Source organism: Neodiprion virginianus, chromosome 3 (genome assembly GCF_021901495.1).
Source record: "Neodiprion virginianus isolate iyNeoVirg1 chromosome 3, iyNeoVirg1.1, whole genome shotgun sequence".
NCBI lineage: Eukaryota > Metazoa > Arthropoda > Insecta > Hymenoptera > Diprionidae > Neodiprion > Neodiprion virginianus.
Window position 1 is genome coordinate 1080603 of NC_060879.1, and position 6000 is coordinate 1086602.

The window sequence follows — 6000 nt, forward strand, 5'->3', positions numbered from 1 at the left end:
CAGGCTGTATAAGCTGGGTTTGTTGGTGGGTTTCTATGTAATTTTAATATTTTTCTACAATTTCTTCGGCTAATTTATGTGTCAGTTTTAACGCTCGTAACTTGTCCAATAAATTCCAAGCAATATCATTCACCAAGTGTATTATGTTTAAAGTATATTGTGTAGATACATGTCATGCACGACTTGTGTCCGGTTACACCTGGACATGGTATAATACGAAGAAAATATACGTTTCATAAATTCAATGACGGTGAATTCATCCATCACATTCTTGTTGCATGTAATTAACATAATTTTAGCCTTAATTGATCGGTCTTTATGCTCGAACGAAAATATATTTCGACGTAACACGGTTGACGAAAAATTGCAGGGAAGGAATTTCTTTTCACAACGAACATCGAGGCAAAGTCTAATTAATAATAAAGAATGATTTTAGAGCAAACGTGCAGTACGGTAAAACACCCTGGAGGCTTGACATAAATTTAAAAACAGCATGTGACACACGACTTATACGAAGTTGTCACACAAGAAGTATAATATATATCAAAGGAAAGAAAAAAATTATCGCTGAATTTTATACTGTATTTCAAGTTTTAAGTATGTATATATATATATATATACAGGTAGATAAATATTCAAGATCGTTGCTGCCGTAAACCGTCGTAAACAATCTGTTAATCATCTCGAAATTGATTTCAAAACGAATATTGCACATCTATTCTATTTCCCTGTTTCTATTTATTCTTGAGTCTAACTCTAATACGTATTAAATGAAAGTAAGAAATCACTTTTCCATAGGTTTTTCTTATCATCAAGAAGAGAATACCAGATTTCGAATTAAACGAGGGTTTCACTCTTAACGAAACTGCGAACACGAGTTCAAAAAAAAAAAAAAAACCTGACGCGATGTAACTATTTGAGTATTTTTCCCAGTTTCAGTGCGTAAACGTCTCTAAGAAACAGCATAAACAATCGGTACAGTTTTTTTTATTGCAGACCTGTGTAATTAACGAGCGAAACAGAAATTGGCAACGGTTGTCTTGTGCGTAATTAATAATTAAGAATAGTTTAAATAGAGTCAACGAAAACTTAGCCACTTCTTCTTTCTCGTTTTAATTACTCTTCCGACATGGTCAATTTGTTTCCATTATTTTTTTGTTTTTTTCCTTTATTTCTTCCAGTCGACATTTACACAGGAAGACGAGGAGGAGTAGAACAGAAACGAGTCAACCAAAGCGATACACGCTATCGTTGTCAGCTAGAGTTCGCCGCCGATTAGAATAGGACCGGTTGTTTCCGTCGTGTGAACTTCCGCGCTGGCAACACGAACAGGCTAATCTTTCGATACGAGTCGGTGTTGGAGGTGTCGGTGCATACGCGTTTAAAATAAGCAATAAGCCAGCATTGAAAGCAAAGAAAAGTGGACGTAACCGCGGACGAATAATAAGCAAGGCTTTTCAACAGCTCGTTTTACGGACACTCGGTATATTCGTTGTAAGTACGTGTAGATACCTATTGGACAATCTAATCGCGAGTCGGCGCCATGTGTAATAGCGAAGAACAAGAACAGAGTGGAAAAAAAAAAAATATAACGACCAAAATTCGGAGGTAGCTGAGCGAGCGTCAAGGTGAGCTTAAAAATTAGCTGCTGTTTAAATAATGCGGAATTCGAAATTCTAAGAGTTTTTCTCGTCTTGCGTTTCGTTTCAACGATTTGAATATTCTGTCGCTGTCGTGGTTATACCGACAATTCGTTATTATTGCTAATATTATTATTATTATTATCCCTTCCTTCTTTCATTTCGTTTTTCAATTCATTCCACGTCTAGGACGTGGCACAGAAAAATCAGAGATGGAAAAAAAAAGAGGTGATAGACAGGCTTGAACTATCAAGGAGCTATGCCACAACTTTGGGCGAAGTTCGATCGATACACTGTAATATAATTATGATACACGTATTTATGATATGCGGTTCTAGTCAGGCGTTGGTGACGACGGATTGCTACATAATTAGCTTGTAGGCAGATCAAGAGCGCGACGAAGAAAGAAAAAGCGAGAGAAAGAGAGAGAGAGATGAGGAAACAAAATATATGTCGGAGAACAAGAATGCGGTGTCAGATTGACACTTGTTGTGGTATCATAATATTCTGAAAACTGTAGATATCCGCGTTTACTCGATGCCAACGGCTACTGTTTCAAGTTTTTTTTATTCTTTCATCCTGTTTCGATAAGTGGTACCTGCACCGGTGAGTTCGATTGAATTAACACTCGTCAGACAGATCGAGATAGATATTCGATTATCATTTTAAGCCGCGATATCAATTGCAGGCAAAGAGCGAAGAGGATTTTTTTGCTTCGTTGACCGGGTCAAAATTGCTTCTGATCTTCAAAATATACTAATTCTCTCATTATCGGACAGTGTGCACGTCTTTTTAGACTACAAATGACCGAGTAATGAATTCCCCATTCAATTACCGATGTCTTGAACGATATTGTGAGTACGTCAAAATTCTCGATTGGCTTCGCCACTTAATCCGTCCATTCTCATTCACTCGTTACCACTTATAGATTCCATCGAAAATATCAACAAGCAGGATAAAACGTAGATTTTTAATCGCAAGTAGACAAAAAATACTTCGCGAGGGTTCCACGAAATGGATGCAATTACACCGTGAATCCCTCGGTCATCAGAATATTGAAGTTAAATCAGCGAGTTTTCAACTTAGCGTCAGTAATCAATATCTCGAGATTACGAGTCACCAAACACTCAAAAATTCTCACTTACGATCAACGGTTAACCGTTCCACTCCCAATGGCTAATCAAAAATTTAAAAACACTATCAACAATGCAACGACGAAGAGTGAGCCGTGGACTTGTGACCGTAAAGAGCGAAAAGTCGATTCGTCACCTGGAAAATGTCACTCGAATGGCCCAGATGCCGAGACTGCCTTGAGGTTGAAAAACGCGTAACATCGAAAAGGACTAAACAGTTCCGCCCGCATGTTCTGTGAGCGTAAATTACACGGCGAACGCGCGTATCTCGAGAGAAAAATGTTGAAAAAAGGAAAGCCGGAGGGTGAGTAAGTGGATGAATGGATGGCAGCCGGACGGTGGTGGTGGCGGGCAGGCATGGCAGGGCACTGAGATAAGCTTCTTTAGCGATATGGAAAAGCGAGGGCACGATACCACCGCGCGTCCATTGTTCGACCGTGCCTTCCTTCGCGACACGGTACGTGAAGGATGGAGAAACCGGCGCAAGGTATCGACATCCACGCACACCTCGATAGTCGTCGAGGCTCTTTACGAGCACCCGTTGACGTTGATAGTCATGCTGTGACCAGCCACCGCACCGCTTCCAACCCGCATGGTTCCAACGTCGCGAAGTCGAACTTCGAGGACCCCTCGATTCGGATGGAATTGAATTGGCATCGACGTCTGAGATGTAGGGGGTGCAGGGAACGTACAAGGCAATATCACGGTGATTACAAGTCACCGAAAACTTCAAGACTCTCGTTCACGATCACCGGTCCACCGTTCCACTCCCAATGGTTGATCAAAAGTGTAAAGACACTAACAAGAATGCAACGATAAAGAGTGAGCCGCACAAGGCGCATGTATCCAGAAAACAACTCGATATACCGAAGCTCGCGATATTGCCATGTCATGCGGTAAAACATTTCGTACCTCTCAACCGCAATAACAATGTACTCACAATCAGCCATTACCTTTTACGCGCGTATCGTTCCGCGGGTGATTTACGACTGGCATCGAACGGGTTCATTCGAGTCGGTTTTCACCGCGGATGGTCAATTTGATCTCGCTTAGTTCAACACGTGTCAGGCAAAACGTGTGGTAGGTAATTTGGAAGCGAAGGGTCTACTTACATGGTCTAATCAGTCAGGGTTGACATGGCTTCCGCGATCGAGATCCGTGATAAGTGGGTTTGGAGTTTGCCGCAATCTGGATCAGGCCTTCTCTTCTCACTTATTATGCTATCTACCACGTCTTGTTCGTAACAGCGCGATGCTCTCCTGCTGCTCCGCACCAGCTCGAGCCTCCGGTTCACTTATTTAAATAACTAATTGCGAGACGCACCTAGTCACTACTATCTGACGTTACGGTACGCGGCGCTCGTCGTTCACGGGGCGATTAATTAGACCGGCTAACTAGCTGCTTCCACATTAAGCACACCGTGCTCGTATGCACGAACAGCACAACCACTGCCGGTCCGAATCAGAATGCCATCAGCCGACGTAGGTGGTACCATGCGGCCAATAGCTGGATCAAAACACCGCCTCGATCATGCTCTCAATCACACTTCGATTCCCGCATCACCGATCAACACAAGCCGTTATTCCGTCTTTCGCCCGCTTCTTGATCCACGACAACTGACACAACAACCGATCAATACGGCGCACTGTCAACCGGCACTCGGTCCCTCGAACCTATCAACCCCTTCACCCACTCCTCGAATTTCACAGGACGAGGTGCCAAAGGATGCGAACCTCTTCGGACGGAGGACGTGGTGCAGCCGTTGACTGCGGGTCTGTTACTGCCCTGGACAATCACCTCTCGGAAAGAGAGGGCACCAGGCGAGCTCTCGACCGCGTAGGCGTACCTCTCTCCATCTCATGGGTGGAGCTCAACGCCTACCGAGGTGACGCCTACTTCGGTGACGAGTTTCTCGAGAGCTCAAAACCCGCCAACTGTCGGCGTCCTTCGACTGACCCTCCGCCCTTCGTATATCAGCGATTAATTATCACCTCGTAGCCAGGCTCGTCAAGATATTCTACTGGAAAGCTGTGTTTGCTTTACCATTCAAGTATCGAGCCATTCGGCAGCTTGACTGTTCGCCACTTTCTTGCGGATCCTTACCGACCTCGCAGTCTCCGATGGTTGGTGATGCGCATCATGGTTGAGGTTTTCCTACCTTGGTGATTTATCGGTCACTACACTGCACAATACCTACTCGCAACACGACGTGAATTCACTGCCGTTTCGCGCTTTAGCTTCTGTGGTTTGTGTCAGCATATCATCAGCGGTAACATCTCGCGGGTTTTTTCTTTTCTTACATCAAACGTTATATTACACAACGAACACCTGGATGCATAGCTGTCGGGGTGTCATGAATCTTGCTTACATTATCGCACCAACTTTGCACAACTGTTCGATGAACTCTTGAAATGTAACTGAGCGACATCCACGTGCCGCGATCGCTCCACGTGTATTTCTCGTTTCTTTGTATACCTGTCGATCGTTAGGTGAATCAGAATTTCATCATTCTAGAATCTGGACCAGCTCATTATCCTCTTTGGGGTAAATCAAACTTCGTTACGAAGAGTGGCAGAGGCTCCACAATTTCGTTTCCAAAATATTGAGAACTGTATATTAGCCGCATGCGAGTCGAGTCTTTGAAGACCTTGTCGGACGATTCAAGTTCCCCCCGAAACACGTTAAAAAAAAATTGCTGACACAGCTGGCGTCGGACTTGTAAGGCAAAGCGATGAAATTAAATTTGCTCTGGTTTGGCGTATCCTCGTTCCAAAAAACACGGTTAACCTTTATCGCGTGCCAGTTTTCACAAGTAACGTTCGCCTTTTTACATCTCACCAAAATTCTGGTAACAGCGATTTTTCGAACGCGGTTTAAATCCCGGCACCCATTGAGCCCGCCAGAGTCAGCCTTCGAGAAACCTGCAGGCCTTGGTAGGGCTAACAAAATGGCGTCGCTCCTCTGAAATCGGAACGAGTATGCTGGTACCGAAGTACCAGTTTGAGCGAACAAAGAGACGACGATAGGCGTGTAGTTTTGAATACGCGATGAGGGGTCACGGCGACTTGCTTCACTTTTCGATAAGTTTATGGTGGAGCATTGGAAGAGAATTATGGAGCCCTAAAAACTATTACACGCGACCTGAGGTGTTCGCGTACCCGAAATGGAGAGTTGAATTTTGTTCGACGATAAAAATCACCGAGAATAACGGCCAGCGGACTCAGAGC

The 6000-nt window shown here is 43.9% G+C and overlaps 1 protein-coding gene across 2 annotated transcripts in view; it reads right to left on the reverse strand.

The window, feature by feature from the left end:
* The window catches only part of LOC124300565 (GATA-binding factor A-like), a 28105-nt gene extending 23573 nt beyond the window's left edge, over positions 1–4532 (reverse strand). For both annotated transcript variants that reach the window (XM_046754790.1, XM_046754788.1), the window contains exon 1: positions 3886–4532. The gene's annotated coding sequence lies outside the window, so the exon portion shown is untranslated. The remainder of the gene's footprint in view (positions 1–3885) is intronic.
* Positions 4533–6000: the final 1468 nt, after the last annotated feature.